The sequence below is a fragment of the Gadus morhua genome, chromosome 19, assembly GCF_902167405.1.
Source record: "Gadus morhua chromosome 19, gadMor3.0, whole genome shotgun sequence".
Taxonomy (NCBI): Eukaryota; Metazoa; Chordata; class Actinopteri; order Gadiformes; family Gadidae; genus Gadus; species Gadus morhua.
This window is the reverse complement of record NC_044066.1, coordinates 13478101-13491261: the sequence shown is the minus strand read 5'-3', so window position 1 is coordinate 13491261 and position 13161 is coordinate 13478101.

The following is a 13161-nucleotide window of genomic DNA, read 5'->3' as shown; positions in this document are numbered from 1 at the left end:
TTCAGAGTTACTGGGGGGTTCTGACCCCCCTACAAGTGGTGATGAAGATTAGAGGGTTAGAGGGTTACCCCAGTCTTCATCACAACGAGTGGGGGGTCGGGGGGTCACTCCGCCCCCCCATCAGCCCACCTACTCCCATCCCTCCATCAGCCTCTAGGGGACCCCGTTCCCTGCACCCCTAACTCTCCTCCCCCCACCACACTGAGGGGACCCCAACCGCTTAACCTCCACCTGCCTGTAGGTTACACCCCAACCCTTCCCCCTCGGTCCCCTCGTCCTACCGACGCATTTAAACCGCAGGTCATAGGTCACCACACACACACACACACATAGAGTCACACACACACAGAACACGCACACACACACACAGGCTGAGCGAAATATACATACACAGAGACTGAGAGGAAGACACACACACACACGCACACACAGAGAGAAAGAAACACACACAGACAGACACACACACACAGACACACACACACACACACACACACACACAAACACTGAATCGCCTGGGTAAAAGCGTCCACAGTTCCCATCATTCTGCCCGTAATCTCGCCCGGCGTGGAGCTCTGTGAGGTCGTTCCCAGTCCGCCTCTCTTAATGGCCGTACTCAGGACTGGAGCATCAGAGACATTAGATTGTCTGAAAGCTCCTCTTTAATAACCCCCCCCCCCCCCCCCCCCCATCCCACCTCTACCTCTATCCAGAGCCCGTGTGTTTAGAGGAGCTCATGGGCTGATCCCCAGAGATGGTGTCTGAGCCGCGGCGAGAGGAGAGCTCAGTAGAAGAGATGGAAACTCAACAAGGAATACAGATACAGAGAAAGACGAATCTGTTGTTGTTGTTGTTGTTGTTGTTGTTGTTGTTGAACCAAGTAAACCGTGTCCCCAGAATGACCGGGGAGTCGATCATCAACAGTCAATCAGAGCCCCAAAAAGAAGACCTGACTACCCCCCCACCCCCACCCACCCCCCTCATACATTAACCTGATGGGACAACAGAAGGTGTCCTCCAGCCCTACGGGGGGGGGGCTGCAGTCCCCTTCTAATGGGCCAGAGCACCTCCAGCCATCGACTGCAATCGACCCTCGGACCCTCGGTTTATTGAACCTTTGCACCCAAACCCGTCAAGAACATCAATATCCACCACACCCCCCCCCCCCCCCCCTCTCTGCTTCTCTCTACACCCGCCTTTCAGCCCCGCAGAACCTCCTCGGTCCTTTGACCCCCGCGTACCCATCTTGGGACCCATCTTGGGGCCCGGGGCCGACAATGGTACACAGCAGCCTTGGAAGCCGGCGTTGGGGTTTCTGCTCCAGTGAAGGTCTAAATTCTGGGCCGAGCCTCAGCAAACCTTCGATTCCAGGTCACATGCAAGTTTGATGAAGGGCTTTTTTAATGGGTTTCTCTAAGAGTCTGACACGGCTCGGTCCCGGATAACCCGACGGCGCTCGTTTTATCCCTCCGCGGAACGTGTGCACAACAAAGTTCAAGTTCTAGCCGCGCAGGCTTGTTAAATAATGTGCTCTGGAGTCGAAAGTTCCCTTCAGTTCCAATTACCAGTCAAGCTGCGTTTTCGACATTTCAGCAGAGCCTCCTCCACACCCGCAGTGTATTCTCCTCCAGCTTTAAGGCGTTTCACATCAAGCTGAAGCCCGGAGGTGCCGCAGCTAATCTTTCAAAAGCACCCCACTCCCCTTCCTCCAGAGCTGTGTACGCACCCCGCATGTGTCCTCAGAGCCACCTTATCGTTTAGCTCGCTGGTTCTCGGCAGTCTGGCCCCGGGCCCCGCATGTCATCAGTCATTACGTTACCACCCAGAGAGAAGTACAGTATTTACGCACCAATCCTGAAGTGAACAACACGCCTTCATGTGCCGTTAAACTCAACAAACGAAAAGCTGCAATATTTCGGGGCTAAACCAATAAAATAGTAAGGCTGTGAAACATGAATAAACATTGGATATTTGTTGGTTTAAGGGTTTATTTCGTTTGCCATCCGCTCTCTGTTTTTAATGCCCAGGCGACTCACTGATGGTTGAGATCCCGGGTTGAGCAGACGGCTCCAGGCTCTCTGAGTGGGCCCGGCAAGGGTTCCACACAGCTGCCTCCCACCAACCAACTGGTAAAATATTCCCCTTAATGGCCACCCTGTCACCCCCATTGATCACTGTCTGATGGTTTCTTTGGTCTCCTTCATTCATTTTTTGAAGTGTTTCCCGGGAGGAGAGTGGTGTGTGACGGGGGGAGGTGTTGATGGAGGGGGATGCATGAAGGGAACACGGCCTCCTCAAGTTCTCTGAAGATGCAGAGGCCATGTTCCCCTGTATGATGTGGAGTTGGACACCTTTTGAAGTGACTTACAGCCCCTGCTGATGGCCAGGGAGGGAGCCGCTGAAGTCTCTCCACCAAGCAAAAAATTCTTCCTTATCCACATAAACCATATGAGTGGTGGTGGTGGTGGTGGTGGTGGTGGTGGTGGTGGTGGTGTGGTTCAGTGTTGTGGTGGTGGTGGTTGTGGTGGTTGTGGTGTGGTTCAGTGGGTTGGTGGTGGTGGTGATGGTGTGGTTCAGTGGGTTGGTGGGGGTGGTGGTGGTGGTGGTGTGGTTCAGTGTGTTGGTGGTGTGGTTCAGTGTGGTGGTGGTGGTTGTGGTGTGGTTCAGTTGGTTGGTGGTGGTGGTGATGGTGTGGTTCAGTGGGTTGGTGGGGGTGGTGGTGGTGGTGGTGTGGTTCAGTGTGGTGGTGGTGATGGTGTGGTTCAGTGGGTTGGTGGGGGTGGTGGTGGTGGTGGTGTGGTTCAGTGTGGTGGTGGTGATGGTGTGGTTCAGTGGGTTGGTGGGGGTGGTGGTGGTGGTGGTGTGGTTCAGTGTGGTGGTGGTGTGGTTCAGTGTGGTGGTGGTGGTGGTGTGGTTCAGTGTGGTGGTGGTGGTGGTGTGGTTCAGTGTGGTGGTGGTGGTGGTGGGGTTCAGTGTGTTGGTGGTGTGGTTCAGTGTGTTGGTGGTGGTGGTGGTGTGGTTCAGTGTGGTGGTGGTGGTGGTGGTGGTGCCATGGTGGGGTTCAGTGTGATGGTGGTGGTGGTGGTGTGGTGGTGGTGGTGTGGTTCAGTGTGTTGGTGGTGTGGTTCAGTGTGGTGGTGGTGGTGGTGGGGTTCAGTGGGTTGGTGGTGTGGTTCAGTGTGGTGGTGGTGGTGGTGGGGTTCAGTGGGTTGGTGGTGTGGTTCAGTGTGGTGGTGGTGGTGGTGGTGGTGGGGTTCAGTGGGTTGGTGGTGGTGTGGTTCAGTGTGATGGTGGTGGTGGTGGTGTGGTGGAGGTGTTGTGGTTCAGTGTGGTGGTGGTGGTGGTGGTGCCATGGTGGGGTTCAGTGTGGTGGTGGTGGTGCTGATGGGTCTCGGTGTGATGGTGTTGCTGGTGGCCTTGCTGTTCATGGGATGCTGTCCCTCTGGCCCTATCGCCGTGACGCCTGGCTGCTCCCAGCCAACACCACCAGCCCCACCGCCACACTCACCACCCCCGCCCTCCTCCTCCTCCTCCACATCCAGCCCTCTCAACCTTGGCCGGGAGCTCAGCCATCCTTCACTCCCGCCGCGGAGAGACCCCGTGTGGTGAGCGGGAACAAGTGAGATTCAGGGGGGAATAAAGAGATTGGGGATAAGTGGGAATGAAGAGATTCAGGGAGGGCTGCGAAAAATAAATAGTTCATGGGTCTTTGAGCAGATGAAAATATCAATGGGGGACAATCTGGGGAGGAGAGGCTGTCTCGGTACCAGAAAGTGATTGTCCAATGATTCTAAGTCGTTTTTATCTAGAAGGTTGAATATTATTCTGCAGATCTCCTGTGCTAAATGTTTCATGGATGGGCATCATACAACCCTCCCTTCTAATAGGGTCACTGGTTTGATCCCCGGCTCCTAGAGTGTCGAGGTGTCCCTGAGCGAGACACCTCGACACTGACTGCTCCCGACGAGCTGGCTGTCAGCTCGCATGGCTGACTCCGCCGTGAGTGTGCGTGTGAACCGTTGCAAGTCACTTTGGATAAAAGCGTCTGCTAAAATGCCCTGCATGTAAATGTAATGGAGCCGTGTCCTGTGAGAGACCTTCTGAGAGGTGAAGCTCTGATCTGAGACCAGCCTCATCTGTTCAGTCGTCACTTGACGAAGGCTTCAGGACGGAGCTGTCGGGTGACTTTGAGGAACAGATCAGCTCTCTTCTTCTCTCTTCTCCTCTGTTCTTCAGACGGCAGACCCGGGCTGCGCCGTCTCCTTCGTTACTTTTTGATAAGTCTGTTCCTCTTGGGATCGCCGGGGAGGTCAAAGTCAAGTTTTAAACGTTGTAAATTATACGTTTTCACTTTAATGATGCAATTAGATTAGTGGGTAATTATTGGCTGATGAATGTGGCCCACTAATAGAGCTGGCTATTAGCTTCTGGTGATTTAAGCACCAGACTGCTGCAGTCTCAAGGTCCCTGGCTTTGAGGCGGACGTTTGTTTCATATGTCTGGAGCGAGGAAGGAAAGTCTGAAGCCACTCTTATTCTGATCGCCCGAAATCGGTAACATTCTGGGGGACCTGTTCTGTTTGATCGTGTGTGTGTGTGTGTGTGTGTGTGTGTGTGTGTGTGTGTGTGTGTGTGTGTGTGTGTGTGTGTGTGTGTGTGTGTGTGTGTGTGTGTGTGTGTGTGTGTGTGTGTACAGCCTCATATTAGTGTGTTAATGAGAGAGAGAGAGAGAGAGAGAGAGAGAGAGAGAGAGAGAGAGAGAGAGAGAGAGAGAGAGAGAGAGAGAGAGAGCATTTTTATCATCCCGTTTTTGCTGCTCCATTCTAGAAGTTGCGTCAGCCTTTTGTTTTCTGTGTGTTTACAGGTGAACTAAAAGTGAAAAAATAAATAATAATTAGCAATACTAGCGTGTTCATCAATCATGTCGCTATGATTGCAGTCAGTGATAATGAAAACCATTGTCATTGTATTCTATTTGTACAAGATGCATCGCTTAACCATATTTTCATGAAAGTAGTTTACCTACATGAAACAAAAGACATCCTAGCTGTTGATAAAAACAGAACAGGATTTAACTTGTCATCACTGCCCCCCGCCCCACGTTATACATGCCTGCTTAGCCCTGCTCTGAAGACCTTCTTGCTTTTATGTCGGCCCTTCAGTCGTCTGAAGTTTAGTTCCCATCACCGCCAGCAGGGGTCACTGTTAAGCCGAGCTGCTCAGCCATCGTTCAGTTCATCTTCCCCTCAATCGTTTGTTTTTCCCTGCCTCCCTCCCCCTTTTTTTTCTCCGTCTACATTTTTGCATGACAAGACAAGAACAACGACTTGATTTAATATCTAGGCCAACTCCGAAATCGTCTAATCGCGGCAAAGGGAATATGTATTGACTTGAAAGTTGGAGTTGGCTTGTAAACTGCCAATTAGGGTCAGATTGGGGACCAATCAGGAAACCACGCAACGCCTCTGAATGATGGATGAGATAAGAGGCCTGCAGCCGAGTCAGCGAGACGCAAACAAACCCGTCAAATCCTCACAATAACAGGAAGACTGTAGGGGTTGGGGTTTGGGGCGGAACATGTGGTAATTGGAATAATATAATTGAACAATGTGGCTGTTCTGAATCAGTTCGGTGTTTGGATTCTAAGGTCGCCAGAGAAATGTGAAAGGTTTTCTGAGGACCGGGCTGTCTGACGTCATCGCATAGCGATGGGAGGGCAGAGGTGGTCTATATTTTTGCAGGACCAATGTGGTTGTAAAAGGGCGAGGAATCTCATAAATCGTAAAACAACGCTGGTATTCATGTTAGTATTTTTTCTTTACAGGGTAAAAGTCATCAGAGGAGTAGGCAGCGACCCGCGATCGCACACTCAAAACAAACTGTGGTTAGACAGGGATTGTGAATAAATGTGCTGGTTTGACAGCGAGAGAAAGCATCTAGCCAGCTCGTCCAAAAATAATGGTGAGGGTTATTAGCAGTTCTCATTGTATTGTACGAATACAATGACGAAACACATTACACCGCTCTGAGGGTTGACAGCTAAATCAGGAAAGATATTCACACCTTTCCACTTCAACAGTGGTTTTTTTATAAGTCATTATTACTGTAAATCAGTCTCACAGACGAGTTGCCAAGACGAGGATATGAGATGCCTCACGCAGACTGGAACACTGCGCTAAATAAAAGATGTGCAGGGTTCCTGCCTTCAGACACACTGAAACCACTCTGGAGGGGAGAGGAGGAGTATGTTGTATGTGACGGCCATTTAACCATCACCGGGGGGGGGGGGGCATCAATAGAGGGGCCTCAAATCCAGCCCCTGTGTGCAGAATATGGAAGAGGCTCCTGGGAGAGGCGGCTGTCTCTCAGCGGTGTGGGACAGAGCGGCCCGGGTTCTGAGCTGGGAGGGGGGTGAGATTGATTCCTTCAGCTGGAGACTCTCCTCAGTCTGGAGGAAACGAGTGGTGACGGCAGGCGGCGGGGAGGAATATTAGAATGGCTCGAGGTTTTGGGAGCCTCAGCTCCTCCATCTGTCTCTATCCATCTCTCTGTGTCTGTGTTTCTGTATCTCTCTGTCTCTGTGTCCCTCTCTGGCTCTATTTGTGTGTGTGTGTGTGTGTGTGTGTGTGTGTGTGTGTGTGTGTGTGTGTGTGTGTGTGTGTGTGTGTGTGTGTTTGTTTCTCTCTTTCTGTGTGTATGGGGGGGGGGGGGTATGTTTGTGTCTCTCTTTCTCTGTTAGTCTGTTTGTGTGTGTGTGTGTGTGTGTGTGTGTGTGTCTTTCTCTCTCAGTCTGTGTGTGTGGTTTTTTTTTCTCTGAGTGTGTGTGTGTGTGTGTGTGTGTGTGTGCGTGCGTGCGTGCGTGCGTGCGTGCGTGCGTGCGTGCGTGCGTGCGTGCGTGCGTGCGTGCGTGCGTGCGTGCGTGCGTGCGTGCGTGCGTGCGTGCGTGCGTGCGTGCGTGCGTGCGTGCGTGCGTGTCTTTCTCCCTCTGCCTAACATTGACTTATTGCTGCATGCTGGTGGATGACCTCCATGTGTTCTGGTCTCACGGTCAGCTGGCTGCAGGTGGGACTCCATCCCAGAACCTCCTCAGACTGCAACCCTTTTGATTGGTCCCCAGCTGAGAGATCCAGGGTGCTCCAAGTCCTCCACACTGGCATCGACCATAACGCTAGTATCCACATTTGAGTAAAGCTAGCCGCACATTTTCAGAGGCTGTCGATACAATGTGAGTAAAGGCAGAGCAGAATAATTAGCATAAAATTAAACCGATAGAATCCCTCTCTCCCCCTACTTAGTGGTGCGTTTACCCTGTGATTGACAGGCGGACGTGCGGGCGGATGGCTCGGCGATTTCAAATGACACCTAAGATAAAAGCTCTTAAATCGTAGGGATAGCCGCGTTAAGATATGTGGCCATAGCGACACATATTTCAAATATGAATCCGAGCAATTTACAACACCTGCCATAATATTTAAAGACAAATATGATCATAGTTATGGCTGAAAAGCGCAGTTTATGAGGGACTGCTGCTTTTCATTCATATTTACAGGCACACACGTTCACAGCTCAATTTATTAAAAGGTATGCTCACCTCATTAAATAAACAAATACGGAATCAATTCAATAAATGCTAGCGTGGCTAAACTGGTTGAACAGGAAATTAAACATAAGAAGGAACACTAGAAATCGTGTATGTAGATGAAGGTTTGGGAAGGTAAGCCCTTTTGGGCTGCTGGGTGATGGACAGGGAATAAACACCTGGGGACCAATCAGGAAACCACGCAACGACCCGCGATCTTTAAAGTGATCTTTAAAGAAAACGGCTAATCTTAAGATTTCGACTACACAGATATCATGATAGAAGACGCTCTTTGGCGGAGATCAAACACATTCAGAGAGATGAGAGGGGCGAGGACTTCACTGGGAGTATGGCCAGGAGAGGGACCAACCAGAGCTACTCAGTCTGGAGATCTGTCTGTCTGGAGATCAGTCTGTGTGGAGACCTGTCTGGAGATCTGTCTGTCTGGAGATCTGTCTGTCTGGAGATCTGTCTGTCTGGAGATCTGTCTGTCTATCTGGAGATCTGTCTTTCTGGAGATCTGTCTGTGTGGTGACCTGTCTGGAGATCTGTCTGTCTAGAGATCTTTCTGTCTGCAGACCTGTCTGGAGATCTCTCTTGAGATCTGTCTGTCTGGAGATCTGTCTGTAGATCGGTCTGTCTGGTTCTGGAGATCTTTCTTGAGATCTGTCCTTCTGGAGATGTGCCTTGAGATGCTGGGATGTTTGTTGATGCGTTCTGTATTGTGTTGCATTATGCATGATGTATTCAGCAGAGAGAATCACCCCAAGACAAAATATGGAGGCCATCCCTGTATGGATGCATGTTAGGAAAGGGTAGGTGGTGGATGGTTGGTGTGTGTGTGTGTGTGTGTGTGTGTGTGTGTGTGTGTGTGTGTGTGTGTGTGTGTGTGTGTGTGTGTGTGTGTGTGTGTGTCTGTGTGTGTGTGTGTGTGTGTGTGTGTCTGTGTCTGTGTCTGTGTGTGTGTGTGTGTGTGTGTGTGCGCACACTCACGTGTGTGCTTGGATAAACAAGGCTAAACCCATTCCCTCTCATACATCATGCAGGAAGACCAGATTACATGGAAATCAGAAGGAGGCGGCGTGTGGAGATGAGGTGCGATGGTCCGGGCGTCAGAGTGTGCGTGGCGTGGCGGAGGGGTGAGCGCTTGTGGTAGTCTATCAAACTGTCAGGCCGCTGATTGCATGCGGAGAACATCAGTGCTCCCCAGAGATGGAGATGCGTAAGCGGCCGTGTGTGACAGCCCTCCCAGCCGCTGGCTCCTCTCCTATGGGAGCCGGAGCAACATCTTTGCTGTTTGCTCGTCTGCTGCTGAACCTGCGCTGTGTGTCATCACCTTCCTCTCGTGCAATCTGTTTCTACTTTCACTTTCATTTTCGATGGCTGGGCTGCGAGGGCGAAGGCTCTCATTTTGGTCCCTCTGGGATTGGCTTCCAGCGTTCTATGGGAGGCAGTTTGGTTTTCAAACGGTAAATTGTAAATTGCTGCATTTATACCGCGCTTTTCTAACCAGTAGCCACTCAAAGCACATACATACACTGACAGTGTTGACAACCCCTCAAGATGACAGCCAGCTCATTAGGAGTAGTTAGGGTGAGACATCTTCAGCTAGGATAACCCAGGGATCGAACTGGAAACCTTCCGGTAAACTGCCAACACACTCTGGCACACTCCGGCTTTACATGCTGCCCACATGTAAAACTTTGTTTAGAAAGTATTACAAATAAATGTTATCTGTACACCTACAACTAACCAGAAGTCAAACATGCTGCAGCATGCATACATTTAAATGATTCAAATCAAATCTTGACCCATGCTTAGTAGTTGAGCTTTAGCCAAGTGGTTTCAAAACCTGGGATTCAGTTTTATTTCCCATTAACCCATTTTGGAAAATGGATAAAATATTTTGAAGGCAAAGCATTATGTGCGGTGAAGAAAGAGACACAGTGCAGGTTTAATAGCCCTTACCACTTAGTTAATTCTGTCCACAGCACCGCTGAGTGCTGGACCGAACCTACATGGAAGCAGGGCCGTGATCATCCACTCCACTGTGAAAGCCCCAAATATATCTCCATTCAGGGCAGAGGATCTGAGAGGTGGACTGAAAAATGAATGAAGTGCCAGATACCGTCCACACACTTCCCTTTATTTATCATTTAATAGACTGTTCCTGGAGCAGCATGCTGATAATATCTCCTCCTTCTTTCTTCTTGTGGGTTGAGACCAGACTGATTCAAGCTTTGTTTCCATGTCTCCACACAACAAGAAGCAGATTCATAATCATGTTTACTCGCCATCTCCAAAAAAAGTGATGGAGAGTACCTTTTACTCCTCTCTTCATTTGAGGAGACTGCACCGAAAGTGACTCACAAGGAAGCTCTAACTATCTTTTGTGTTCATGTTTATACTTATTACTGAAGTTGTCCACATAAAGATCAAGACATTGTTGTTTAAAGGACCAGTGTGTATAATTGAGTGGCACTGAGCGAAATGGAATATAATAAGGGCTTAACAGTTTTTCTCAGTCGCTTTGGTACATTTCTGAGATCAGAATTGAAATTCTCAAAACTACCTGTTCAATCTCCACATCATTGTGTCGTTTGTGCACATCAAAAAAGCAGATTCTCCTTTCTTTGAACAAGTTGCAAATGCTTTGGTACATTCATGCAAATGATTATGTACAATTCTCTGCTCTTTCCTACATTATCAATTGCTTATGTCATGTTGATCAAAATGTATTGGAATGGGTCTCTATTGAATAGTCTCACCCCCACAACATTTAGGCATTAGTTCATTGCATAAGTCTTTACATGCAAAATGGTTCAACAAGTTTTCATATTATGTCAAGCATATTTCTATACATTTCCATTAGACTTTTTTTTCTAAATCTGTCCTGAATTGGTAAATTGCTACCAGGTGAATCTTGACTTTCTCTGAAGAAGGGAAATGTGTGAAGTGTTAGATCAACCAAGGATCAACCAGTTTACTGGAATATCTCAAAGGTGCATCTCCTGAACCATGAACTGGCAAGTATATATATAGCTGGAGCACAACACAATGTTACATTGTCTGAGAATTTGTGGCCCAACAGACAGGAACCTCAGGAGGTGTAGGATGACTGCACTGTAATTCCTACAGCAATGCATGTACAGTTTACCCTAAGGAGATTTTCCTATGTCCATATTTCTAGCAATGACATGGTCTGTCAACAAATTACAGTGCAAACAGTCAAAGCGTAAATGTGGATCTTGTCTAGTCTCTTGCAATCAATCTCCCACATACACTAAGGTGTAACTTACAATTTACAATAATTGTCTTCAAAACTTTAGCCATGGTTTACATCAGAACATCCCTCCAGAGTACACTGTTATATTGACAACATGACTAAGCAATTTGACTGTCTTATCCGTACACAATGACACAAGGACTTGTAATTTTTATGGCACTGACATGTTCATTAGATATTTACTTTTGAGAAACGAACTAGGGATTTTGAGCAACTTGCTTTTGCATGAAATCCATGGTGTTTTGCTATTTGTACAAATTGTTTTGAGAAATGCACTTGCTGTTTTGCAAATTTCAATTCTGATCGGAGAAATGTACCAAAGCGACTGAGAAAAACTGTAATTAGTGTATAGAACAATTTATAAATCATGGAACCTCATCACATGACACTTGTGGTGAGGGAGGGGGGGGGGCAATTTGCAAACCCTCCACATTGCCCCTTTAAGCCACCAAACCCTCCACACTGCCCCTTGAAACTGGTCTGTCAGCACATATAGGGAGACATGTAATCTAAACAGATATACCCCGAAAGGGAACTGTAGTGCGGCGGTAACAGAGCAGGTTAGGTCTCGTGCTCAATAAGGCTTGCAGGTATGTTGGGGAGGCATCAAACCCACCATTCTGTGGCTGGGTTTGACTGATGAAGACTGCAGTAGCACCCTATGGTGGCCCTGTTTCTCTCATACGAATGACTCACTCTGTGGTCGCAGCCAAACCCGACATGTTGTTGGCATCTTGTTTGGACGCCGCTGCGCATTTCTTGGCATCCTTGACTCCCCTGGCCAGTCGGGTCAACCAGACGGCCCCAAAAACAAATTAATCACCTCAGAATCCTTCTACTTAAAACACCTCCCCTGTGGAGCCAATCGAGGAGTGAATGAGTCAAGTATGCGTTGTTGTGACTACAACTGCAAGCCTGGACTCTCTTTATGGTTAACTGGCCAGCAGCCCATCACCCATTTCAAATGTTTTGTCTGCATGTATCTACGCATGTATGTCAATTATGACATCCATTGCACTCCTGACCATCCTTGGAAGGAGGGATACCCCACTCTGCGTTCCTTCTGAAGATATCGTCCTCGCAAATTAAGGGAGTTTTTTCTTTCCCCCTGGGGAGCTAGGGTCAGGGGGGAGAGGGTCATAAATATACACGGCCTGTTAAGCCCTTTGAGACTCTACCTGTGATTAAGGGCTAATAAAATTGAATTGAAATTGTCGACGTAAAATTGTCGCCGTCCAGACCTCCCCACAACGATGGGCCTCATCCCTCTGGCAACGGCCTACAGCTCCTCCCTCCAGCTTGCGCTCAGAACCAGGAGAGATACCGCGGCTCATGGCGGGGACTTAATTGTGCACAGCTGCTAGAACGGCACTGATGGGAAGTGGCAGCCGTCATCTCACCCCGCTGGCCCAGTTGTGACCGGCGGTAATTACGCGGCAGCGAGCCGTCGCCGCCATTATGTCACGGAGAGCGTGGCACGGCGAGGTCGCCACCGTCCCCGTGGGTTCCACCAGAGGAGTCTGAGTCCTCTGAAGCCACCGCGAGCCGCGGTGGCTTCAGAGGACTCAGACTCCTCTGGTGGAACCCACAGAGATGGTAGAGAGGATGGAGGTGTCCCCCCTGGATCTATGGGAGGCATGTGTCTCAGGAGGTAGAGCGGGTTTGGCTGGTAACAAAAAGGTCGCTAGTTCGATTCCCTGTCTCCTCCCAGGGTTCCCTGAGCAAGACACCGGACCTCACCCTAAATGCTCCTGACTAGCTGGCTGTCGCCTGGAATGGTTGACACCGCTGTCGGTGCGTGAGTGCGTGCACGTAGGGCCGTCGGACTGCGGGGACAAAGGGGACAGTTGTGGGGGGGCCCAAGGCAGAGGGGGGGCCCATGACCCCCCCCCCCCCCCGTCAACAATCGCTTCCCTCCCTCCTCCTCCCCCCCCCCCCCCGTCAACAACCTGGCGCAGGGGGGTACATCAGTACCTATAGTATAGGGGCCCAGGATTTGGTGCTACGGCCCTGCGTGCACGAATAGGTAGATGTAAGGCAATATTGTAAAGCGTGCCGCATTGAGTTAGAAAAGCGACTGGTTAGAAAAGCGCTGTATAAATGCAGTCCATTTACCATAATACAATTACCGACATTATAACTGTTCAAAGTGATTTTAAATACCGGTGTACTTTTTTGTGATGCACACAAAAAGAAAATTGAACCCAGTCCACCCGAGTCTCCCCAGTGCACGTCTTATTGACGTGCTGATCTCCTCCTCCTCCTGGTGTGTTTGGCTGAGCTCAGAGCATTCCCCTTCT